The 27,829-nt window shown below is 42.4% G+C and overlaps 1 protein-coding gene across 2 annotated transcripts in view; it reads right to left on the bottom strand.

Moving 5' to 3' along the window:
• BACH1 (BTB domain and CNC homolog 1) overlaps window positions 1-27,829 on the bottom strand; it is a 258,586-nt gene that overhangs the window by 103,074 nt on the left and 127,683 nt on the right. The gene's annotated exons all lie outside the window — the stretch shown is intronic.

The raw sequence follows: 27,829 nt of genomic DNA, 5'->3' as shown, positions 1-27,829 counted from the left end.
TCTAACGTACATTTTATATGTGTGCCCCGAATAGCATATACACAAAGAGATGTATGTATATTTTTCCTATATGTGCAACATTGACACAACATTTTTTGAGTACCTTATACTTACATGAATTTATTACGATTTGATTTGAGTGTTTATTAACATATTTCACTTATGAATTTGATAATGCTGGATGTTATCAATGTAAGATTCATAATTCAGCATAATGTAGAGCATAACTAGCTGTATATTATGTGGGCCTCAAATCTTGCTATTTTTTCCAAACGTGAACTCATGAACTGAATAGTCTAAAGCAGGGGTCTCCAACCTTTTCCGTAGTGAGTGCTACTTCTGCTCAACGAAAGTCTTCCCGAGCTACTAGCACATTCTATACCTGTAAAATAGTGACTACACTATGACCACCCAAAGCAGGATTTTCAGTAGCTACCACCCAAGTACACCAAGTGCGGTTACCAGCAAAAATGCTGGGAAAAAGTCCTTCAATATTAAATGCCTCCCCTTGACTTATGAAGTAGCATTCAAATCTTGACATGCCCAGTGGCACAAATAACATAACCACAGCAGTACGTCTCCCCAGCTCAGCTTGAATTATCATTCACCAGTTTCTGAAAATGCACATTTTTCTATCTAATACTACTTTCCATTGTGGGCAAACAAACTCAATTTTCCAGAAGAAACCCCATTTTTGAAAACTAAAACTGCCTTTAAAATATCAGTTTTCAGTTTTCGAGAAATGCACAGTCTCAAAACATCAGCTTGTCATTATCATAATGTACTCCCATGTACAAATGCCTCATATGGACAGACTACTTTGAATTCCCAGGTATTACAGTCTTATGCCATGGATGCTCACCATTGGTATAGGAAACAATGGTTCTAGGCTTCTTTAAAGCTACAATTCAGTTATGAAAAACATTCATTAGTCAAAGGGCATCCGCTACATATAGAATTAGCATTGTATCATTAATGTACCACCATTTTCTTTACAATGCAAACAAGTATATCCTCAAAAGACACAAAGGCACAAAATATCGCTCCAATAGTGACTGTTTATTATTTAGTCACTTTTATAACAGATCACCATATTCAATGCTCCAAATAGAGAAAGATGTTGCTCTAAGGGGAGTGTGAAAAAGGAATGTGCTCGTGAGGTAGGACAGATATAAAGGAGGGGAATCCAAAAGGCAAATTCAATAACCAATCAATTACACATTCTGGTATCCTTACTAAAACTGGTTGTGGTTCATAGTGGCACCAGTTTTACAGATAGGCCTGTCCCTTATGGATTTACAAATATTCATTTCATGATTTTCTGATGACGCACAGAGAACATTCATCTGTGAAAAGGCAGGGCTGGGATGAGATCAGGTACAGGCCCACTGGGGGAGAGTGTCGACGTTTCGACCCTGGTCCAATGAGGGTAATTTATATCCTCTGCAGGCGGGGGGAGGGGAGGCAACCTAGGGTGAGGTACAGTCAGGATACAGCCCCTGAGGAAAAAGGATCAGGGATAAGATCACATATCCGTCATGACCATTAATATGCCAGGAATAGGTACATATAGGCCAGTCATGCTCAGAGTAGGTCTATGATGGCTGCCAGCATACCACAACTAGACCAAAAATACTAAAATAGTCAAGGATGACCATTATTATGCCATTGGCACTATTATGTCAGGAATGGACACAATTATGCCAAATATAACACTCTTATGATGGTGCTAGCATATATATTTGGTGGTTCTTGGCACCAGTCATAGTTTCAGGAAGCAATAGTGTTTATTATGGGCACACACATAAATGTTGATCAATCTCTTAATTTTCTCTGGTCTGGATCATACCCTGTTCTCCTCAGGTCTTGAGCTGATCATGCATCTAACTGACACATTTTCACTCCGACTCCTGCCGTCCCGCACTTTGGTGGGTCAGCACTGATTACAGCTCATGCTACTGCCTCCATACTTTGATGGTGCTCGGTTCACACACATGTTGTGACTGATAAAGGAGGGACTGCAACATGGTCAATCTCTTTGTGGCTTAATCATATTGAGATTGGATACAGACTGTCATGTAGCAGGTCCTATAAGCTGGCACAGTGTGTGTTTGAGTGTTAGTATGAGTTACTGTGATAAGTTTGGCTGGCTGTCACTCTTAGGGTCTTGAGATGATCAGTGCTGCCTTCTTTAATAGGCACCTACTCTGAAATTGATACTGGGCTTGACTTCACCTCAGAGAGCTACTTTGAAGGTACTTGCGAGCTACCAGTAGCTCCCGAGCTACTTGTTGGAGACCCCTGGTCTAAAGTCTGTGGGAACAGTTAGCAAAGTTGCCACTTGTATTCTAACTCTCAAATGTTTCATTTGACATCCTCAGTACAGCTCAGATGCAGTTGCTACAAAATCTGTAAGATACTAGAACAGATGCTTGAGAAAGGAATATCGACAAGTCATAAGCGTTTTTTCACTTACTCTCTGAAATATCTCATTGTTCATACGACTAAGTTTACAATGGTTTAAGGAAACTACATAACTTGAATTACTTAATTCCGGATTGTATTCTTTTTATCTACTACATCATCCTCACATCGAAGTCGGCCAAGAAGACAGAGTGGTCTGATATTTCTGGTGCTGCCAAGGGGTGTCACCCCCGAAATGTATGCTGTATAATTTCACAGCTATTTGGGACTGGTCGGGGGCACAACCCATCCTTGCATTGGAGATGGTTTGATTCTGGACATCCAAGTATTCCGGCTAATTAGGTTGTGATGCTGCAGCTTGCCACTGACCAGTGTGCGAGTGTAGCAACACACTGAGACAGATTTCTCTCCTAACGACCTGGAACCGGTCACTTTGAACTTACTGAACTTGTAAGGGTTTGCATGAGGCCCCACTGACTTTCCGAACGACACATACGCTGTACGATTCAGAATATCCCTAGGGTGAGGAAGATTTACCAATGACATCCTTAAATTGTTGAGAATTAATTAAATCTATTACTAATTTAATACTAAGGTTGTTCGTTAATTTAATGTCCTTTATCTCTGAATGAATAACTAAACATTTAAACTAAATTTCTGCTAATTTGGACTCTTTTTTTAGCTGGTCCATTGAGTTTCCTAAATTGTTGTGAAATAACAACTGTGTATAGCAATTATCCTATTCATGGGCCTCATTGGATAATTGCTCATCCTCGGAATATCCAGTTGCTTTCAGCACAGAACCGAGCCATCGGAGGACCAACTGTGTATTTGAAAAGTAGTCCGAGATTGAATTAATAAAATCAGAAAGAGAATAAGATACCAACGGAGTTTATAATTGGGCCCAGTACGAATGCTACAACAGCGTAAATGGATTACTTTTGAGGACTATCCACAATATCAGGAATGTACCTGGGATTCTGCGACTGCTGCAGTTTCCCAGGAGGGCCCAGACGACAAAATATTTCTGCATAAATGCAATTGGTAATCACTTCCGCATACAGAAAGGTAGTGCATAACTACATTTACACTATAAAATTTTATTTTTGTTTCTACATCATGTACAAATCCCTTCCTTGACCATCGTAAATTGTGTTCCTCTTCATTTCAAGCCTGAATAACCATTTACTCCTGCCCTTGATAGAAGTAAATAGGCTTGTTTGGGGAGTTGGAAACAACCTGCAAAGGTTTGATGAATACTTTCGCTACACATCAACCAAGCTACATTTTTCTGAGTGTACTCCAACGTTTGCTGGTGGGCCTACCCAAACACGCTAATAAAACCCTCCACAGGGAGCAAATAAGCCCTCAAATGCCATTTGTTATGGCAAAATCCCCAAATTACTGGTTTTGTAAATCAGGAATTGGATATTCCCCTTGTAAATGCAGTCATTAACTATGAACAGCTTTCTAAATCTGCCTATATTTTATTAAAATGCTGAACCCAATTTGGGAGCCTCTTCAGAATTTTGTGTCACATTCAAAATACTGATCGGGTTGCAAATGCGATATCATCATGAAGAATCAACCATGTTATAAATAGCACATTTCTCAACGTGAACATGCCTATATCTATTAAGAATAGCCTAGGTACCCTTTCTCAAAAAGTAGAAATGCAACGCTTCACTCTTGGCATATAGAAAACATTAACAATTTAGGGGTCATCAATTATATGTCAGTACTCAAGTGAGGAATATGTTTTAACTTCCTTGTCTTTAATATTCAGCAGCACTCGTTTATACTTATCTTTGAAACTACAACAGCTATAAGGAAATGCAAAACAATTACAAATCCCACATTAACCACTGTCCAATTAGTAGGAAAAAAAACATGATGTGCTTCAGGCTCAATCTACGGAAGCAATAATGCTACAGAAGGTGGCAGGCACTAAACCTCCTTATTTTTTAGGTCTCGGCTAGGCAGCACATGCGCTGTCTCCTGAGACATGCTGTATCTGGTTTATGGGCTTTCAGCACACCCATTGCTTATGATTGGTTCCTTCATGTGCTTTTGCAAATCCCTTTGTTTTCATTGGTGGATAGTTTACATTTGTCCCTCTTTTTGCTGTTTTGGTCAAGTCCTGGAGACTGCCCATGTTACATGGATTATTTCATATTTACTTTAGTGTTGAAAACTACTTTTTCTTTTGGCTCTGCTTGTTTTTTTCATTTCCTGTTCATGTTGCCTACTTGTAGCTCTAAGCGCCGCCATGCATCCCGCTTTCAATTTATCCATTGTTCATGTTGCCTTTGGCCCCTCCTTATGCTGTCCAAGTTTAAAATGTCCCCCTCCCGTCCTGTTGTCACCATGAAGCGCGTCAGTGCCTCAGGCAAGCTGAACATGAGGCAACATCACAGTGTGCACTCCCTGCCTCCTGCTCTCCACTTGTCATCGTGAAGCATGTTTGTGCCTAAGGCAAGCTGAATATGAGGCAACATCATGGCTACAGGGAGGTCGGGTGCTTTTTTGGTACACGGGCAGCACGCTTCTTCAGGCGATGTTGCTTACTCACCCACACCTCTCCCAACGCGAACAGTGTCGTTTTCACTTTAAGCGCACCTTTATTTATTTATAAAGTGTTCCTGTTAGCATCCCGCCAAAGTCCCGCCTTCCCGCTCCTCCCACTGGCTGTTTCATGGAGAAGATAAGGAGCGCTCTTAAAGAAATAGTCTCCAGAGTAATGGAAAGGAACCCGTCTATGATTGCATGTTGCTATATATTATAGAGTGGAACTTGTTCTACGGCATAAAACATTAACCGGTTTTATAAATACCCCCCTTACCCTAGGTTTACAGAGACCCAAGCCTTTGGTTTAAACCACATTTCATCTTTCCTTCTCTGCGTGTACCAGCAGTCCGCTCTGTATTTTGCTTGCTGGCATGCCATAGCATTCGACTGAAAAAGGGGGGTGCAGTGTATGGCAACATTTCTGTTATAATACATCTGGCTTTCTCAAAAATCTGCTTTCCTGTTGGTTACAGATTTTAATCAATATAAGGCCGTCACATGCCCGTTGTTTCAATATAGTCAGTTTCCTGCCACAGATGCAGGCTTCAAGAAGCCTGCAGAGATCTTGCAGCTGGGGCAAAGGAGTCAGTGTGCGCAGACTAGCATAAATTTCTCGCAGATATCCGGCATTAAGCCCTTCAGTCTCGGCCTGACACGCTCTCCAGGAGCCCCCAGGGGTCTTAAGCATAGGAGCCCCTCTGCCAACCTTGAGAACACAGTATGCAGCCCAGTCAAGAGAAGGGCGATGCCTAGCCAAAGGGAATGTGGAACATTACTAGCATGGGAGCAAAGAGTGCAGTGCTGCAAGGGGCTTTAGACACCACCCAGGGAGGTGAAGACAGAGCTGCATGGATAGGACCGAGTGGCAGCACCAACAGCCTACAAGAATTCGGGGCAGCAGGTGAGTATCTTCAGACCTCGCGCTCACTTCAACTTTCAGACTGATTGCCCACAACTGTTAACTATTCACTGGTTTGACTGAACCAGCATACCAGTAGCAGATCTGTCATCTGACTGACTGGTGCCAGTAGCAATTCTAACGTGATCTAATTCCCTTTCAGAGATGATTTCAAAACCTTACAGTCGGGCTGCTACGTTGCCCCATATCAAGTGATACCTTGAGCCAGTCTGGATGCACCAAGGGAGTCACATGGGATATGATTTCTCAATTTCCAGTGGTGCAATCAGTAGTTAACGCTGTGCACAGTGGTGAAAATGTATTAATCGACAATGCAGCTCTGTGCCAGTTTATGACCGTGCTGTTGTAAGCTTTCTGCGCACATTGTCTAAACTGCAGCTCAATATTAAGCCATGTAAGAACGTGTGTTCCTTTTTTTCCTTTTTGTCTTACAACTCCTATACTATTGAGACATCTTTTGATCATAAAATATTCCACAAATGCCACATAAATTATATTTACTGTAAAATGCATGCTTATCTTGTTTAAATAATGTTCTTTGCTGCCGATGCTTCTGATGGCGCCACATGTTCTTATGTATCACAAGTGCATTTTGTCGTTACCTCACAGGATGCTTGTTAAATGCGAAATAGGCTTTTCGTAAATGAGCTTCGAAAAATAATTACATTTATAAAGCCAATAGGCCGAACCCTCATTTTAAAAATAATCACTCCGCTACAAACAAAATAACATAAGTAAACAACATTGTAATTTACAACGCCAATAGCTCTAACTTTCACAAATGTGAGACCAACTACATTGCAAATGCTTGTCTTTCAAGTGCTGAGTCGTCCATTTCGTATCACAAAGACCCATCATGGAGAGAGAAGTGGCCGAGCCCACTGTGTCCTCTGTACCTGTCAGCTTACTGCCCCACTGGTCGTGCTACTTTTTTCCCCACATTGTTTTTCTCTACTGTCACTCTGGTGGCAATTCAGTACAGCATAGCATGTACCACCTGAGTCGAGCTTGCAGGGAGGTACAAGGTCCAGGAAGTCCGACTCTGGACCATAAAAAAAATAAAAACAACAACAATGCTGTACATGTATTTTATCAGTGTCAGTCCTATCCTTTTCCTAGGGCTATGTTTTCTGCATTTCCCAAGAACAAGGTGATCTGTGTGCATTAGAAGAGAACCAGATATATAAGGGTGCTTGCATTACTAAGATCTGAAATTCTCATCACTTCACAATGACTTCTAGAGACAACGAATTAAACTTAAGAAAGGACGAACAACTATGAACTGGAAGAAGGCCTATCTGAGGCCATTGATTGTTACTCGCAAAGGTGAATGCAGAACATGGTTAATGGTTAGATGGTTACTGCAGCACTTAAACATCCAGCGTTTAATGTGCCGAAGACACCACCACCCCTATTTAGAAAGGAACATAAGGCACAAGGGCAAAAGGATCCTAATAAGACAGTGGATCCTAATAAGACAGTGGAACCAAAAGGGTCCACACATATGAATGCCCTGGAGATACCACAATAAGGCCAGAATGCCATGGGATTCCAAATGAACCCCCAAAGAGGAGAAGGAGAGTCCTACCTCTGAAGAGGATACAGAATTTGAAGAATCCACAGATGATTCAAAGGCTGGTTATGACAAAACCTTTAACTGGTGCCTACAGGTAACAGGAATTTTGAAGTGTTGAGATGAAGATTCTGGGTGTGATGATTGGGCCCCCATACATCTCAGAGGCCCAAGAAGAAAGCAAAATTATGCTTAAGTCAGAGGACGTAATCCACCCCATGTCCGTGTACAGGGTGCCATCACAAAAGAAGGCTGCTTACGAGCAAGATGGACTTCGGAAATCACTTGATATGGAAATCCTTAACCAGCTTCAGGTGGAATGTCCCAGGCTTGACTTAGAAGTTAGAAGTCTATGCCACCCAAGAGATTGATCCAAGGATCTAACACTTATGGACAAGTCATTGAGCAACCTAAAAAAAGGATATATAGGCTAAGAAAGGCCTTTTAAGACAAGTTATTGGACAAGATCCTAGAAATGGCTAGGGCAGCGAAGCCGAAGCATTCAGTGACAGAGCCTGACATTCTTGCAGGCAGGGTGTAGAGCCAATCTGCCTCTTGGAAATGGCAATTGAGAAGCAAAGACTGAAACAACATAAAGAGACAAAAATGTGGGAAATGTAGGATCTTCAGATGCAAGTCCCACTGCAGATGCCTCCTGTTCACAGAATGTGTTGATTAAGATGAGGCAGATTCATCCACATTTTTCCCGCACTAGGCAAGACACAACACTATCTAGGAAGATTTTCAAACCCAAACGTTTCTGGATAGGTCATGGATGCTGCTGCACAACAGCAGATTCCAGACTCTAGCCTCTAAAAGATAGCAAAACTCCTAAGCATAGGGTGTGAGAAAGTGTATCTTTAAGTGGTCACCCCGTATTTTGCTGGCCAACTGCAAAGCCAACTACCCATGACAAAGTGATTTATTTAGGAAGCTCAAGAGAGTGTCACACAGTGCCTGCCGTTCAATCTACCATTGCATGCTCTCTGACTCCGAAAGATGATGTGAACTTGGCTACACCCAAATGCCGTATTTATCTTTGGAGTAGGGTCACAGTAATTGGGTGCAGACAATGCACCTGTAGAATAAAATCTGAATATTTTAAATGGACTTAAAGTGTACATTTACACCACTCAAATGTGACTAGAAAAACCCAAGAGCCGGGAACTTTCACTGTGGTCTGACTGCCTGCAACCTAAAACACTGCAGTAACCATGCCCAAAATAAACTGCTTTGGCTTCTGGAGAAAACTACTTTTATGTATTCGATAATAGACGTGATAATAAGCCCACAAGGCTGGGTGCTTAATGTACACAATGGGACATGATAATATAAAGAATAGATTGTCCCTACAGTAACTTGCTGCCTGGTGCTAGTTTTGCTATGTAGGCGAATGAGATGACTGCTTATGGATTAAAAGTTACTTTTCCACATGAACTAATCAGAAATCGATCAACTCATGCTACCCGAAGTGCTACAGACGCACTTTGCTGTGGAAGTTGCTGCCTGCAGTACCCAAAAGTCACACAACCATGCTATCAGTGAAGCCATACATCTTAGTGCTCCCACTGTCATATGGCCATCTGCCAAAGCAGAGCGATGCGATGAAATGCTACACTACCTCACCAGACAGGAAGGACACACATGGACTCCTAAGTAAGTTTGTGGAAGCGCCTGGGCATCGGTAAACCACAATCATTGACATTAATGATCAATTTTTGCCCATTTGGCATGTCACTGCCCTGGGGTTCATTATTTTTGGCTTGCAATATTCGAAGTTTTGCATGATATTACCAGGGATGCATTACCTGGGATACCTTTGGTGGAGCTGCTGGGTTATGACTGTGATGTGCCGAAGTCTTTTCGATGACTGGTAGCGTTGGGCCTACTATTAGCGATGCGTAGAATCGCTATTCGATAGATAAAATGGCCTCTACCGACGATATCGAAATGGCATGCAGACATATCATATTGCAATACACAACATGACGCTTATAATGCCCTGATGCTGCCTTGTAGCCATTCACATGATATATAGGGACCATACCAGGCATACTTGATCCGTATGAGTGAAGACAATGAGTGAAGACAGTGGGAGAAAAGACAATCAGGGAGACACCACGTGCGCGGTGGCTGCAAGTCACGGTTAGTTACGGACACTATGGTGTGATGAATACTTCTGAGATGAAAATATTGTTAGGATTTGGAGATAGTGGCATTTATATCTGAGGGTTAAGAGTGTGACATTCCACTGTGAATGATCCATTTTGACATTACATGTCTTATTCTTTCTGGTGTTCGTGTGACTGACCAGTCACTCACTTCTTCTTGAATGTAATACCCATTACGCTATGTACAACCTTATAGCGGTTGCTCAAGTAACTGCTCTGTACTGTAACTGAATGCTTACAATTGCTGTATTGCTCATTCATATGCAACGTGATAAAGATTTTGTTTTTCAAGTATCCCAGCAAAAAATTATTACAACATTTTGATTATATCTGATCCTTCATTGTTATGGGTTATCTGAGAATGTGGAATTATTACTGGCATAATGTACTGGCATTGATTATTCACCAGATTGTGCGCATATTGATTATGTTTGACTTCATAGTGATACATATATTCCAAACTGTCTGAAAACCTTCAATAAAAAAATCTTTGAAAAAAATGTATAACTTTGAAAATACTTATCTCTGACACCTTTAATCTTAATTTGACCAATAACAATTTTACTAAATGGGTTTGGGAATATTATAGCTTGATTTCCTTTGACTTTAGTACTGTTTTTGAGCTACTTAAATACCTAATAGGAGTTTCTCCTTCTTGTGCCATAGATGCTAGGGATGTTGAGCAAGGATTTCTCACCGAAACTGGTTTTGACCTAGCAGATATTGCATTATTAGTTTGGTGAAGTGGTCCCTTGAAAAGTAATCATCCAAAATCTCACAAAGGGTACTGGAAGAAGAAAAGGGGATGTGCATTATTTTTTCCATTGAGAGATGCCTGAGGATATTTCTGCCAGGAGCAGCTACCTACCATAGAGGATTTACATATGGTTCTTTTCCAGTCATCCCATGCTACTTTGGTAAGGAGGGTAAAGATGTTGCCTCACAATTGAAAAATTATCAACCAGAAAGTATGGGTCATCCAAACAATCCATGTTCTGTGAAAGTCTTACAAATTTCAGTTTTATCACCTATCAGCCTAAAAAAGAGATGGCTCCCAACAGACAGAAGGATTTTGTGGTGTAAACAGTGGTCTCTGTTCAAGTGACACTGCATCAAGAAAGAGTTAAGGACATCTTGAGAGTGAACCCCATATCCCTCGGCCTTTTGTGATCTTTCACCCAGTCTATATATCTGAGCCTTCTACATTAAAGAGCCCTTCCAATGATTCTCCACAAAAGTGTTATATATCTATAGGTGGTAGATGTGGCATAAAATATCAGAGGAAACATCTTAGAAGATCCATTGGCAACTAGCTCACAAGGAAACCTTGAAGGGCCAGGCCATTTTCAGCTCCTTACCAGACTTAATTATCTAGTCTGAGGCCAACAGATTGGTTTTTGGTGTTGGATAAAGCAGCATCTGTGGCAGCGGGAAAAGATTCAGAGACTGCCTCAAGCTATGCATAATTATTGTACATAAACCATTTAAGAGGAACAAAGTCTAGACTTGCAGGAGTTGGCGAAAGAGTTTTGGGATTATTGTGTGGATCACAGAATTTCAGTGACCTTGGAATACGTATCGGAAAAAGAGGCTCAGGAAGCTGACTAGAATTTGTGTTTTCTTTCAGGATTGCAGCAAATGATGGCAAAATCAATTGATCTTTCCAACCAGTATGAGGCATAGGAGCTTTAAAGATTGACCTATTTGTCTCATGATTGGACAAGTAACTAATGGTTTTCATGTGGCGGAGGGACCCAGAATTCCTGAAGAATTGCAGTGGAGCTCAGAATTATGCCTTTTCCCAATTTTGAGGGTAGTGGCACAGGTATTGCAACAAAAAGTGGATTTGATTCCTAGTGGTATCCCTTTTCCTGCCACAATTTTGCTTTCCAGAGCTAGTTGAAATTTCTTAGGATTTTTCAATCCATTTTACCTGATGTCCAATGATACTTCATGAACACCCAGCCAACCACTCATGCAATTAGGCCAATTACAGCTAGAGGTATAGAGGATTACAGGGAGCGATATCACTTCCCAGGCATTTTGGAAGAAGCTCTTTTTACATCACGCAGAGGCAACCAGTACAAAGAAGATATTTATATCAGCACTGAAACAATGGGCCGATGTTCTAAGAGGAATTTCGACCTCATCGAAACTGTTATAATCAACATCTTGTTATGTTATGCAAATTTGTAGAGCAGACTATCACCAAGGAGGGTATCCTGGCACTGAGCAGATGTGAGATCATTCTATACTTTAGGAGCAATGTAGGAGAAGCCTCGACCAACCAATGTTGTTTTCTATATCGGTGGAATTTGGGCAAGTAGGAGTTCGAATGAGAGGAGGTGTCCTGAAAGTTTGTTAAAGTAGATGCGACTGTTGTAGTTTGCTGGTCCAGTGTTATGTAGTGCCTTGCAAATGAGGGTGAGGAGTTTGAATTGTGCTTATTTGTAAATGAGGAGCCAGTAGAGCTCCTTCAGATGTGGTGTGATGTGAGCGCGGCATGGGAGTTTGAGAGTGATTATGTCCGCCAGTTCTGAAAATAGTCTGCAGCCTTCTGGGGAGTTTTTTCTTGATCTGTCATGCCACTTGTCCACAGAGAGGATCCTATCTCTCCTAGGGTGGAATCTGATCAGGGAATTGCAACCGTAAATCTACTGCCGCCCCAGAAGGGAAAGGGGGTTGGGACAAAATAACAAACAGAGAGACTTGTGTGCACTCGAGCTCAGTTACCTTCTTCTTGGAGTCGTATATACGTCTCGTCCCAGTCCTGGAGAGCGTTGTCTTGATATGTGCGTAATGTAGTGTGCTGTGAGCTGTAACAATAATGAATATATGGCTGCATAGACTTCCAATAATCAACTGTTACCCTTGCAGTTGCGGCACTCCCGGCAGAAGCTATATCGTGTTTTCACATCACACACTAAGGTATACCTTGTTTGTTCAACACTAGGCACAAGGTGCACAAGAGTGTACTTTTGGCTTCACAAACTACCGCACAATAAAGGATGGTACATAAGAAAGTCACTGGGCGCTCAAACCAAGGCATTGGCATGCATGTTAAATAATACCCACAATATCTCAATGTTCAAGAGTTGTCCTGTTTTCTGATGTTTAGCATCAAATAAAGAAGTCTTTGATTGATCAGCTTTCTACTAGTGCACAAACCTTAGGGTTGGTACTTAACCATATGTTCTCCTTTTAAGTGTGGCGTTGCACAGATGGTGATCGCCGTGTTGTTAGATTTGCAAGGGAGAAGATGTCCGCAGTGTCAGAGATTCGCTGGAGAGTCGTGCGGGACTGCAAGGGTGGATTTCGCTGCTTAGCTAGATTTGCAGGGAAGAAGATGTCCACAGAGTTGGAGATTCGCAGTAGAGCTGCAATGCAGAAGATGCTCAGGCAGGTCATGGAAATGTTCAGGCTAAAGAGGATCCCTCTTCTTCAACCCGTAGGTAAGCCAAGCACAGCACCGTGGTTTGAGTGCTGTATAAATACTGTTACCAAATTCTGATGAGCCTATGAGTCAGCCCAAATATCACCACTGTCATGATGAGTCAGCCTGAAGGCCCTGGGGGATGTTACTGTTTGTACTTTGATGTTTCATGACTCAGTGTCCTAGGGCTCTGGGGATTGTCAAGCCTACGGGGCAGTGCGTCCCATGAACAGCCAGGGAAGCATGGAGACGTCTGTTCTTTTGAAAACCATTTGCCATGGTCTTTTGGCTAACACTTGTGAAAAAAGGCAGATGGATTACTGCTGAAATAGGCATCGAAAGTGCTCTATTTGGTGCCCATTGTGTAAGAGGAGCTATGCCCAGTAAATAATTCTTCCCAGGTTGCTGATGCTGAATAGTAGATACTACTTTAGCAGGCTGTTCATCTATGTTTAGCTCCAGTTTTACACAAACATGATTGTCCCCTTCAAGACCGGAAATAGAATAAAATAATTATCTTCTTTTGTGTCACAAAGTTTCTTTTCTATTAAGGCCCTGGAAACAATGATTATCCAATTCAAATAGTAAGTTATATGTTTGAGAAGATCTGTTTGCTAGCCTTTCCGACGGATATTGTTTACATGATTTTATAATTAACTGCAGGAGGTTTCTATTGTTTGTATAATATTTATTTTTGCAAGAGAATATGATAGCTAGTTACGGTTGTTCATTTTTGTAGACAATGGCCAGGAGCAGGAATGAAGCTGGAGAGCATTTCTGGACATGAAGCAGGATTTATTTTCGCTGCAAAGAAAGGGGGTTTAGGGAGGGGGCATCTCTCAGCAGGAAGTAATGGGATTGCTGCTTATTGATTGTACTGTGGTCAATGTTTGATTTTAGTTGTTTTGTTTTATGGGTTTTGTAGTTTCAATACATTGAATGTAGGCCGCTGAGTGTTAAAATGAACGAAGTTAAAGCATGATGCCCCCCCATCTGTGAGCTTAATAGAATTCAAACTCTCTGATACAAATGTCAGAACATTTCTTATTCTAGCTTTCAATCAAAACCTTCTTATGCCACACTAGTACACTGCCTCACTTAGGGACACAGAAGTTGACACTGTCCGGGTTCTGTCCCTTAAATTTTCGTGATTGCCACCCAATTTCCCCTTCAAGAAAATATAAATCATGGCTATTGTGGAGAGAATGGAGTGTGGTGAAAGTCTGTAATGTAGTGGTGGTACATTAGTGGTAATCAGGAGTGTTGTGAAGGAGGGGAGGAGTAATACTTTTGTTGGAGTTTTTTTTTGTAATAAATCAGAAGAACCTACTTCTGTTCCCCTTGTCATCTCTTCCCTGGAGGTGATGTGTCATGACTGTCACTCCACTCAACAGTAGAAAGGCAAAGGAAAGGAAAGGAAGACTACAGTGTCCTAAACTATCTTGATCAGGGAGAAAGATTGCAGATAAATCTCTAGACTATATTGTACGCGGAAGAGACTGTTCCTTTACCTGGAATATGTCATGGTCTCATTTCGTGGACTTTGCCAATTTGCTGTGACCATGTTAAGGCCACTGCTTTTCTTGCTAATTGGGTAGACTTCATCACCCAACTGAACATTTCCACTGCCCTCCCAATCAGACAGGTGACATTAATTAAATGTGCAATCATCCACTATGGTAGGCAGAAGAGACAAATGTGCAGTTGAAGAACAGTGGGCAATTTTGGTGCTGCTAAACGAAGCCACCAATTTCCACATTCTAGGGCTAGGCAACGAGTTGTGGAAGTTAGCATATCCACTCTATATTCGCCATGCAGATCAATTGCTTCATGGCTTTGCCAGGTGAGCTGCAACCCTGACACTTCATAGAAATAATAATAAATAAAAACATATGATGCCGTACTACAATGCATTTTAATTTCATGTTTCTCTCAAACTCTGTCTGTACTTTCCAAGTACCACCACATCCAGGCTTTATGTATATATACATTATAAACTTTAAAGACTGAGTTTAAAAACATATGAAATTCTTACAATTGCTTTACTGAATGGAGAAATTACAAATTAATATCTAAACCCAGGATAGCAACAAGCTCGAGTCAGCAAAATAATGACAAAAACAAAAAATTCTCCGTAAAACATTTTTCTGCACAAAACAGCAAGTAAAAACAGATACAGTAACGGAAACGGTAATCAACAGAAACAGAGCAAATCTACCACAAACATACCGCACAAAAGGAAAAACCAAGGTTTCAATTAGCAAGACCTCGGGTAGTTAAAGCTTTGGCAAAACAAATGACCCCAGTCACAAAATCTCACAACAATATTTCATATAACAGTCAGTACAAGAAACTGTCAATAAAAAAGTCTTAAAACTAATCTAATTTGCAGAAGATTTTATACAACAATGACCAGACTTTCCCGCAGAGGATGGTGGGTGTGAATAAGTTAAGTTTATTAGGTGTGAAAGGGTTTTTAACAACAAGATTCATTTAATAGCACCATGCTCTGTTTAAACACCTTAGAGAGCTTGAATCAGGAGTACCATCATTTGCTGGATCAGCTCTTTATTTAAGAAACATCTTCAGGTAGCATCCCCACCTTACTCTGTGTTCACGTCTTCCTTTCCTGAGTTGTTCCTCAGCGGATTAAACTGCTGCCTATACTCTTCGTCTATTGCTTGATCAATTTCTACATTTCACTGTTACCCTACCAACATAAATCATGCTTCAGGTATTCAAGATTTCGAGCACAGGCAACCACCAAGATGATAGCCTCAACTTCCCTGCCGTCTTCCCTGGCTCCCCATTCCCTACAGGGTTGCCTCAGATGCACTACTTGATTTGGTACGAAATAGGAGCAGAAGTCTTAATATATCTCGTGGACATCTGGGCTGAACTGAAACTGATTTTGACTCCTTGCTTCAGATAATGGAATAGAATTATTTGGAACGGCTTGAATCTGTGAAGCCTAGGTATGGTAAGAGAAGTTAGTCTCTTAGTGCTGTGCATTACATTTTTGGTCCCTGGGGGAGGGATGTGAGATTGCATGGGCAGAAAGGGTACTAAAGCACGAGATACTTTGGGGCAGAGTCTTGGAATCCCCTAAAAAAATATCGCGGAACACACAATTGAAATATGTTCAATTTAATTACGTACACATGACTTACCTGACATCGCATAGGTTCTTTGTCATTTTTGGGGGAGAGCCGAGGCGATGCCCGAGATGTAATTGGGAAGATACAGACTTTTTACATATGACCTGGGAATGCACAGTCACACAAATATTTTGGCACAAAGTACTTCTTAAACTCGATAACACATTAGGACGACCGCTTACTTGCACCGTGGAAGCTTGTTTACTGGGACTTTACCCTAGGCCACCTAAGCGAATAGCAGGAAATAGGTTAATGGATCTGGCTCTTGCACTGGCTAGGAGGCGTATAGCAATCGCGTGGAAAGCACCTATGGAACGACATGTGAATGTATGGCAGGAAGAGGTGACAACCTGGGCCGGGGCAGAGGAGAAGAGCGCTGCTTTGGCAGGAATTGAGAGGGCTGTGACAACGTCCAATAGCAGAACAATGGAGGGACACATTGCATTCCTGGGAATACCCCAGCTCTTCAAGTAGTACAGATGGAGAAAGTGAACCCCCCTCAGCCTAAAAAAAAGGAACGGGATAACCCCGCCCGAGATTGCTGGTCCCGACCCGCAAGACCGGCTGTGTGAAAGGGACCCCTAGGGGAAACCCCCTTCCTGCACAAAAGGGATGGGAAATGTAGGTTGGCTAGCTGTGAAGCATATGGTTGAGGTGAGACTGGGCGCTCATGGAGCCCTGAAGCGAATAGGTTTGGGGAGCCTCCCCTACCGCCCCTCGCTCCGTCTTCGCTACCCCGCCCCCACCCCCATAATGAGACTTATGACGTCCTATTCATAAATAGAGCCGCGCTGGACACTGACAGGCAGCTAGAAACCCCGTTCTTAATTCCCATGTATATATGACCTTGAGATGGCAGAGACACCACATACCCAGACATAGTTACCCTGAGTGGCAAAGTGAACGCAAATTCTTAAAGGGCTAACTGGGCATGGAAACAGGCACCCGAAGATGAGATCATGTAGTGGCAGAAAGGAGTAATGTTGATTGCTGAGAACCATGCCTTCTGGGCTCCTCTCTGAAGATATGCTTGGGACATAAAGTACTTAGTAACCATCCTAAACTCTTTATCATTCCGATCACAAGGGAAATTATTCAATCTATGTTTGGAAACACATGTGTGTTGGTCAATGTATAACAAAATGGCAATAAAAATATGTTTTTTAAAAAAAAGCATGGCCTAGAGGCCCCCATTTTTGTGGCAAGGGGCTGCCCGCGTAAACATTATAACATTTGGAAACGATGGGCAGATTACAGGGGACTGGAATTGGAACCTACTCCAGCGGAATAATTATGTGGGTGGTAGCCTTTCTCTCCTTTGTTTTGGGGGGCATGTAACAATTGTGTATTGGGCGCAGTTGTGTCTCACGGACATCGTCTATAGCGAGGGTAGAATTGTGGCTACGAATAGATTTGCTGCCTTGGCTGGATTGGCGGTGCGATGGGGTGGGGGGGTGGGGGTTGTTCTATGTTTATTGGTTTAGTGGGGTTGCATTTTTTATGCACGTCCCTTATGTCATTTTCTGTTGGTATTTCATGAGAAAAATGTCAGAGCCAGGATTTTGTTTATTGATGCTACGGAAGTCGCTGGGTTGCAGAGCTCCGCTAAATGTGTATTTGACGAATACATTTGTTTACAAAAAAAAGCATGAGATGCTTTTGCAGCTATAAGAGGAGTATCAAAGTGGACTTTGGATGGACACCATTAGGAATCTCGAAATGGAAACAATGTCGAGTCATAATGCAGGCCTTGGAAGAAGCATGCAGTCTGGGTACACAGATTCTCTATCCCATTGGCTCAACTAGGTAATCTCGTGGAAGACATCATCTGGCTCTTTCTGGGGGACACAGTTCTTTTAAAGAAATAAAGACAATGATAGCTTACTTGAAGGCTATGTATGAGGACTCGAGAAGCACGGGACTTCTGCCTCTGGACCAAAGGACGGCCACTATTGTTACAGATCCACAAGGAGGGGAAGCCTAAAACCGACTGTGGGTCCTATAGGCCGATAGCCCTGCTGAATGCGGAACCCAAGATTCTGGCTAAGCTCCTAGCTAACCGGCTTTTGACGGTGGTTGGGACCCTGGTTCACCCCGATCAATCCGGCTTCATACCACACCGCAACACTGCACTTAATTTGCGCAGGGTGCATGGTGTTCTAGGCAGGTCGGCCTCCATCTTGGAGCAGGCGGCCATAGTTTCCTTAGACGCGGCAATGGCGTTTGACACCATCGAATGGGCATATTTGTGAGCAGTATTGGAGAAGATGGGTTTTGGCCCAAAATATATATGGGTGCAGCTACTGTATCCTCAACCTCTGGCCCAAGTTGTAGTTAACAATAAGAAATCGGCCTCATTTGAGTTGGGCAAGGGGACTCGACAGGGGTGCCCCCTATCCCCACTTCTATTTGCCCTAGCGCCTGAACCGTTGGCAGCTTGGGTACGTAAGGACCCGATGGTTCGGGGCATGCGCTGGTCTCTGGAATGGGAGGATCGTATTTCCCGTTACGCTGACGACATTCTCCTTTATTTGACCTCTCCGAGAAGATCCCTGATCGTGGTTTTAGATATCCTTGTGATGTTTGGTAGATACTCCGGTTATTCCATTTACTGGAGCAAGTCCCTCCTATTCGTCGTGGCGGGTGATCCGCCGATCCCCCCTCGGGGGTGTCCTATACAGATATGTACAGAAGGCTTTACATATCTGGGTATCTTCCTCTCATTAGACCCTTCCCTCCGTTATTCTCATAACCTGCGCCCCCCCTTGCTCAGACTGCGTAAAGATATCGACAGATGGAGATCGCTCCCCCTTTCCCTGCTAGGGAAGATTGGCCTCTTTAAAATGATGTCTTTACTCCGGTTCTTGTATGTCCTCCAGAACTCCTTAGATCCGATACCCGCGTCCTATTTTAGAGAAATAGAGAGCCTCCAAAAGGACCTATTGTGAAATGGCAAACCACGTATCGCTCTCAGTAAGCTTTCCCTGAACTGGTACGATGGGGGCATCAGTCTTTCCAATATCAAATTGTACTACTGGGCGGCTCATCTGTCCCCCATTAACCACTGCACATATGTCCAGCCGGGAGACCCAGGTTATAGTATGGATAGATGGCTCCTCTCCGGGGGGAACTTTAATAGAGCCCTCTACTCTAGGCCCTGGCGCTATACACTTACGGGCCCCACTAAAAACGCAGTACATGTCTGGCATGTGGCCACTAAATGCCTGGGTTGGGGGGTGTAAGCTAACACTTGCAACGCCATTATGGGATTCCGAACAATTGGGCAGCTTGTGGAGGTGTAAGGGGTTCGACAAATGGCACCTCATAGGTATTTCCCATATTGGCGATCTGTGGGACAAAACGGATATTAAATCATTTGCCGCATTGCAGCAACAGTATAAGCTGGCCGACTCGGAAAGCTTCCGCTACACACAGGTCGGACACGCATTACGCACTCAACTACAGCCCGGGGTCACACTATCGGAATCATCCCGCTAGAAGATAGAATACTTGACGGCCATATTCCTGACAGTACGATTTCACTGATATATACAAAAAGCTGGTTAACAACCTTTCGGATCCTCTCCAGGCCCTCCGAGAGAAGTGGACTAGGGACGGCATTGAGATGGACGATGAGGAATGGCAGGGAGCTGTCTCCTCTCCCAGAGTGGTGGCGATACCAGCTCATCTCCGACTTGTCCAACTAAAATTCCTACACAGGATATACATAACGGGGCCTCAAATTGTGCGGATGGGAGGTGCAGACGATGGAGACTGTAGACGAGGATGTGGCCAACTGGGAACCTTCCTTCATATAGTCTGGGAATGTGAGCTGATCCAACCCTATTGGCGGAGCATCCATGATAGCATAAATACTGTCTTGTCCGTGCAACTCTGTATGGAAGCCCGCAGGTGTCTATTAAACATCTGGGAGCCTACAGATTTGAATGTCTGCTTGATACAATGGGTCACGTTGGGACTAATGCTAGCCAAGAAAAACATCGCCCAGCGAACGGGGGCACCGCTCCCCCCTAAGGATCGAGACTGGGAAAAAGACTTGGATTGGGAAATGTTTCGAGAAAAAACTGTATATGTGGTCCGTGGATGTCCTAAAAAATGGACTCGTGTTTGGGGCTTGTGGAACTCCTACCGAGGAGATATATGTCAACCTCCCCTTACTCCCATTGCCGAAGATCCCCCTTCACCCTAGACCTTCCACATATATTCTGTATATTGTGATTTATCTACTGCTCCCATGAAGCCTAAGGTACTACTTCCAATGAAATGTCATTGTATTGCTGATGTTTATTTCTCAATAAAAAACGTTTTACAAAAAAAAAAAAGACAATGATAGCTGAGAGTTGAAGAGTAACATATGTGATGCCGGAGCTACTTTACAATACCAATTTTTAGATATCCAGTGCTCCTCAGGAAGACCCTCCATGCTGGTCAATGGACCTTGTGTATGGTTTAGGAAATGGGTAGGATAAATAAGCCTACGATCGAAAGCAGAATGAAAAGTAAAATTCTGGAACAAGCAGGAATATTCTGGTCCGGCACAGCACAAATATGTCTACATGTAAAACCTGCTAAGGCAAGCAGTAGACCCTAGGCTTGCAATCCTCTGTGACATCTTTGGAATCCCTCTATAGCGAGACATGGACACAATCTTGTAAGAAACACGCTGTCCAGGTTAACAAGCATTAAAAATGCAACAGGTCTCGCCTTTCATTAAGTTAAAGCCATTTGCTTTGCTATAGAATACCAGTAGCAAAGCAAATGGCTTTAACTTAATGAAAGGCGAGACCTATTGCATTTTCAATGCTTGTTACTACTAGCTAGGAACATATAGGATCTTGGAGCCTGCACATTGCTTACCATGAATTGGCTTTCCTGTCCATCTAATTTCCCTGCTTCTTGTTTGCATACAAAAAGGTGATGGATGGAGTGCTTGGCCTTGCTAGACTGTTCCTACTGGAGCAAGGTCAAGGCTGATTTGATATATATATAATATATATATACATATATATATATATCCCCTCATACATAGTAGTTATAACCTTTCATCCAGCTTCAGAGTAGTGCAGATATTGAAGACAGACATCACATCATTTGTCTCTTTTCTATGTATTTGTGCAGCCTTCAACCTGATGGCAGTTTTTAATTCCTATTCCATATCCAAAACCCAACTTCTTTTTCTCCACTGCCTTTGCGGCAACCTCATTATTATCAGTTTCTATCTTAAGATTCAAGTTCTGTACATTGAAGGAGTGAAAGAAAGGTCTCTCGCCCCTCTTGACTGTGTTTGTTCCAAGGTGCACAAATTAGAATTTTGAGCTATTTGTCAAAAAGAGGTTTACCAGGTTCTTCCTCCTAAAAACCTGTAGACAAATAGGACCGGTAGAGACTGTGCAAATGGGCAAATAGCCCATGTGCAGCTTGTATATTGCTAAATACTGCCTAGCTTTGGCATTTGAACCTTAAACAGAATTTGCACCAAAGTTGTAATCTGGTAGAAGGGGTCACGAGGCAGAGGGCGGGGGTTGGGATAGGTAAGTAAGTAGGATGCTGGAGAAGAATAGGTGTATGATCAGACTAGATGGTAGAGCAGTGTGGTTCACCCATAAATGTGATCTGCGCCAATATATTACATTTTATATGACATAGCCATATACAGTTTCCACAGCAGGTTAACAAAGAAGCAAAGGTGAATCAAACGTAAAACTCCACTTATTTACTGGTGGAGTTGGAGTGAATGTGGTTGGCCCTGGAAAACTTCCCCTGTCCTTGAGACTTTTCTGAGCTACGACCCGAATTCCTGATACTCTAGAAGATATCCTGAATGCTCAGTGCACGCCTACGAATCTAGAGCGAGAGCTTTCTTGGTGATCTTATCGGTTGCATTAGTCGGTTTCCCCCACTTAATGTGCTTTCCCTGTTGATACGGCATTACATGTACTGATTTTGCCAATATAGTGATATATATGGATATGTCAGTGATTTAACTGCAATTCAAAAACATTTGAAATACCTACTTTCCAACATTTATATGAATTAATAATCAGTTCAAAATAAATGCATCCAACCTCGTTATGACTAGTTCTGACATCTCTCTCTACTCGAAAATTGTAAAACATCACCACTGACGAAATCCTAACTAAAGAGTCGCATGCAAACACAGGTATTTGCCTTTTTAGGTCTCGCCTAGCATTGCAGCGCGAATGCGCTGCCATCGCTTTGTGAGGCATGCAGTATATACTGTAGTGTGGAAGCTTCTTGGAAGCTCTGCCCACTCTCTGCCCATTGGCTTTTGTCTTAAATGCTGCCTTCCGATTGGTTTGAGGCTTGTTAGTCCCTCCTCATTCATCATTAGTATCCTTCCACGGCTATTGGCCCCTTTACTCCTGACACTATTTTCTTTTAGGTCTCGCCTAGCGTTGCAGCGCGAATACGCTGCCATCACTTTGCAAGACATGCAGTATATACTGTAGTGTGGAGGCTTCGTGGAAGCTCCGTCCAATCTCTGCCCATTGGCTTTTGTCTTAAATGCTGCCTTCCGATTGGTTTGAGGCTTGTTTGTCCCTCCTCATTCATCATTTGTATCCTTCCACTGCTTTTGGCCCCTTTACTCCTAACACTATTTTCTTCCCTGTCTCCCCACCCTACCGCCCCCTCCCTCAGTCTGTGACTTCTCACCCTCCCTGCACCCACCTCCCACTCCCGTTCATGATTTCTTGCCTGCCGGCACTTCCGTTTTCATCTTTATTATTGCCACCTTGAAATATGCGAGTTTAAGATGTGTGCTGTACAAAAACTTCTCGTGTTTAATGAACTATATTTTAATGTTACTCTAAATATAATAAGACTTCAGGGAACATTCGGGGTATGCATGGCAACCGACGCCTCTTAGTTCACAAATGGCATTGTTGTCGGGCGGGAGGAGCGGCAGTGTTTTAACTCATGCTTAAAACAAGCAATTTCATTAATTTACCTCTCAATTCAGTGCTATAATCTTGTGTACTGAGTTGACGCGCTAAAGAAATGCCCTTTTTTGAATTCTGAAGAGACATTATCGCACATTTACATCATGTTTACTGTATTATTAACATGCCGATCATTTTCGCGGCTCGCCCACTGGCTCGTATATGCTTGGCTCGTCTCCGGCTGGCTCCACCTGTTAATTAATATATTGGCTCACGTACCTCTAACAAAGAGAGATAAATGAATACATGACACTGAGCCTGGTAGATGGTAGAGAAAAAGACTGGTGCAGACAAAGTCAGTCTCCCTTGCCTCACGTCAGAATCATCACTTTCAATAACCTGGAAATCTGCCGGCAACTCCCGCATGCCCCAACCTCATCCCCCTCACCTATTCTTAGCAGAAGCGGCAGATCCTGAGCTGTGCCCTGCTAGTGCAGAGGTGCACGACAGAGTCTGTAGAAGTGCTGGGTTCCCTAGCCTCTCCGGGCGGGCACCTAAGCCTTCCGGGTGCCTTCACACTCAGGATAAATGAATTCATTTTGTTCTGTGCTTTAGTCGCTCCTCTGTGAGCACTGTCTGGTAGATGAAGCTCTGTGTCAATAAACACATTCAGAGAGGTGGTTGTATACAAACAAACAGCAGCCACAATACCGTACATTTTGAACGTGTCGTTAAATACCTGCTCATCGAGTACCTCATTGGCCTATCATTCCATGGCACTACCAAAATTACATTTGGACACATTTGCTCAACTGTAAAACACCCCCTTCTATGGGACATTTAACAACTCGGGGCTTTGGGGTTAGGTAACCTACTTTGGATGCTGTGTAAAAGAGTAAATACAAAAATTTATGCAATGAAACGAAGCAACCAGTACTGTCTAAAACACTGTGAAACCTGACACGCATTCTGGCATTTTGTGTGGGTCTGCCTCTGTCTGGTCGAACGTATGTGTGAGTGTGATGTAGGATGTGCTTGGACTATTGGGATATAATTCTTATTATGTTTTTATCTAAACTGCAAAAACAAAATGAATAAATAAGTGTTGATATGATTGGTACTTTAAGGTTTGTGTATTATATTTTGGAAGGTCCAGCGTTTCAGGTTGTAGAATTGGATCAGTGACTATTAGCTCCATATGACTTTGTTCACAGGCAGAGAACTATTGTTTTGATTAGCCATCTGTTTTCCCCTGTTTTTCTGCCTGTTATTTGTGTCAGGGGCCCCCTTCTGTGTGAGTGGTACTTCCACAGCTTTAATCAGATCAGAGCATCTATGAACTCTTTGCCAGACCTCACAGGTCTCCTGATACAAACTCAATCATCTGAACTAAATTTAACACTAGAAGGTTTTTCTATGTTCTTGTTCACCATTTTCCTTGTTTGATCTTGGCAGTTTTCTACACGCTCTCTGACCTTCTTACAACCAACAATCTCAGATTCTCCAACCACCACGGAGTCAACTTGGTTCCAGGTTACCTTCCGCAGAGCAATTCAAATGGGGAACACCCAGTAACAGAATTAGGCATAGTACAATATGACAATAAGGTGGCCTGTAATGCTTTCCTGCAAGGTAAACCACCCTTACAGGCCAACTGAATAGCTTCTCTAACAACCAAGTTAAACCTTCCCAACTTGACCATTAGATTCGGGATAATAGTTGTCAGTCTTCTTATGTTTTATACCTCACCTCAGTAAATACTCCTAAAGCTTTTTACTCACAAATTGAGGTCAGTTATCTGAGGCCAACTCTTCTGGTAACCTTTCTCTGCGAAAAACATCTTCCAAAACTTCAATAATAATCTCAGAGTACACCTTTTCGGTCATCCTTACTTCAGAGCCATTCGGAAAAATAATTGATTAAAATGATGGGAAGAGCTTCTTTCTTTGGAACAGTACAAAATGGACCTAAAATATCTATATCTAGCTTCCTCCACGCCCCCAAAGCAAACTCAACGGGTAAGCATTCAGTAACACTGGTTACGCTGTGTTGTCACTGTTGGAACAGAATTTACAACTCCTCACCAAAGCATCCACCATCCTGTCAATACCAGGCCACCAGGAAAACTCACAAATACACCTCTTAGTAGCCAACATCGCAGTATGTTCTTCATGTACAATAGCAAACATTTCCTTCCTCAATCCCACAGGTGGTACAACCTTATCTCCTCAAAACAGACAGAAAACATCAAACATCAAATTATCCCTCACTTTGAAAAACACAGCTACCTGTCCACTCAACCTCCGCTCTTCCGGCCAACCTTTGGAAATGTAATCACAAACCAACTTCATCTCGACATCACCTTCCATGTAATTTTTCCACATTTCTTTCAAACATCGCCGCATCTCCACCATCCAAATCATCTCGGGCATTGATGTCATCCACATTATATGCCACTTCGCAATCACCCATCACTTCCTCTTCACCCAACTTCAAAGCCATTGGAAACCGTGACAAAAAGTCAGCTTGCTCATTAACTCTCCCTGGCACATATTCAATCTTGAACTGAAACGATAGAAGCTTTGCTTTCAAACGAGCCAGCCTACCAATCAAACACCTTCCCACCTCCAGGAGAAAGTACATAGACAAGAGGTTTATGATCCATACTTTGAACGAACCGCGTACCCCATAGAAATGGCCTGAAATTATCTGCAGCCCAAGAACATACCAGCAAATCTTTATCTATCACCAAAATGTTTTTCTCAGACTCTCTCAATGTCCTTGCAGCATAAGACACTAATAATTCCTTAGATTTGTCTCTTTGCAACAGAGCAGCACCTAAGCTACATCCGCTTGCATCCACTGCAACAATGCACTCTGAGCCCAATTCGAAGGATTTAAGTAACAAAAGTGGCATTGACCAACTAAGCTTTAAGGTCAACAAAAGTGCTGTTTTGTTCCAACCCTCCCCCTGCAAATTATTTCTTTCTTAATAAACCTCGCATAGGTACAACTTTGGAAGCGTAATTGTCAATAACCTTTTAATAGAATTCTGTCAAACCCAGGAACGATAGTAACTGTTGCCTTGTTTTGGGAAACGGGGCATCCACAACTGCTTGTTCATGATCATGCTTTGGTAGAATCCTATCCTTAGTAATACAGTGCCCCAACTATTCAACCTTTTCACATTTTAATCTGAATTTTGACTCTTTAAGAGTTAAACCCTTCTGTCCCAGACGCCAAGGTACAGTCCTCAAATTCAATAAATGTTCTTCCTCATTCCTATCGTAAACTAAAATGTCATCTTGAAATGCGATAGCACCATATAGGTCTTGCAGCGTCTCTTTCATTAAACATTGGAAAATTGACACCGCGCTGGCTAAACCAAAAGGCATTCTGCAAAACTGGAACATGCCTTCTGGTTTAAAAAAAAAAGTCTGTTACATGACGAGATTCCTCGCCAAACTCAACTTGATGATAAGCACTTGCAAGGTCTAACACGGAGAAAACTGTGGATCCAGCCAAAGTAGAAACTAGACCCAGCAAATTTGGCAATGGGTGTCTATCTACATCTCATTGTTAAGGCTTCTAAAGATCTATGCACAACCTGAATCAACCTGAATGTTTTAAAGCAATGACAGCCAGTGAAACCCATGGTGATGATTCAATTGGCAGAATAACTTGTTTTTCGCATAGATCTTTTAACATCTTTTTCAATTTTGCCCTGTATATAAGAGGCACGTTACAAACTTTGTGCCTCACTGGAACTAGATTGTCCAGCAAAACCACCTTATGCTTAAATCCTACAAATGTTCTCAGCTTGTCATTAAACACCTTGGGAAATTCACTCTTCAGGTAGCTCATCAACTGTTCATCAATCACACCTTCTGCAGCATAAATTGGTGGTATAGCATTGGGATCTACCCTTATGTTCAATTCCTATTGATGGGGTCACCCCAAAATGGGATCACCTTTGGCAACAACATATATTTTACCATGAGTTACTCTACCACCGAACCAAATGTTGGCACAAAAGTAATCCAGTTTTATGACCCATGTTACACTCCTGGATGTACATCAGGAGGGAGCAACCCTTCATCCTTCCACTTGATTTCCCATAATGACTGACTGATTATGCAGTACCAAGCGCACCAATCCACAATGACTTCCACAATCTTCCCATTTATGTTGATCATACATTAATGTAAGCTATTTACATCCACACCTCTAACACAGAGCATAGCATTAGGATTTAGGCCATCATCATCTTCATCCTCTTCCATCATGCAATTAACACTTGTTTCAGGTTTGTTTTTGCAGACTCTTCCAAAATGGTCTTTCTTCATGCAGCGATTACAGGTCTTCTCAATTGCAGGACATGTCTCAAAATTACCTATATGAAAGTTACTGCCACATCTTTAACAGATACTTGAGAATGTTTCCCTGTTAGACACACCTTTTTTCCCTTTATCATTCTAAATAACATTAATTCCTGCACTAGACTCTGAATTTCCCAATCCTCACCAACATTCTTGCTGCTTCTCTGATCTCTTGCACAAATTTCTCCGATTTCTCTTTGCAATACTCACAGCAGCATTGAGCGTCATTTCAGTTCCTACCCAAAATCTCTCCTAAACGTTTTCACTCTAACTCCCAAAAC

The sequence above is a fragment of the Triturus cristatus genome, chromosome 8 (assembly GCF_964204655.1).
Source record: "Triturus cristatus chromosome 8, aTriCri1.1, whole genome shotgun sequence".
Lineage (NCBI taxonomy): Eukaryota > Metazoa > Chordata > Amphibia > Caudata > Salamandridae > Triturus > Triturus cristatus.
This window is presented reverse-complemented; position numbering and strand designations above follow the sequence as displayed.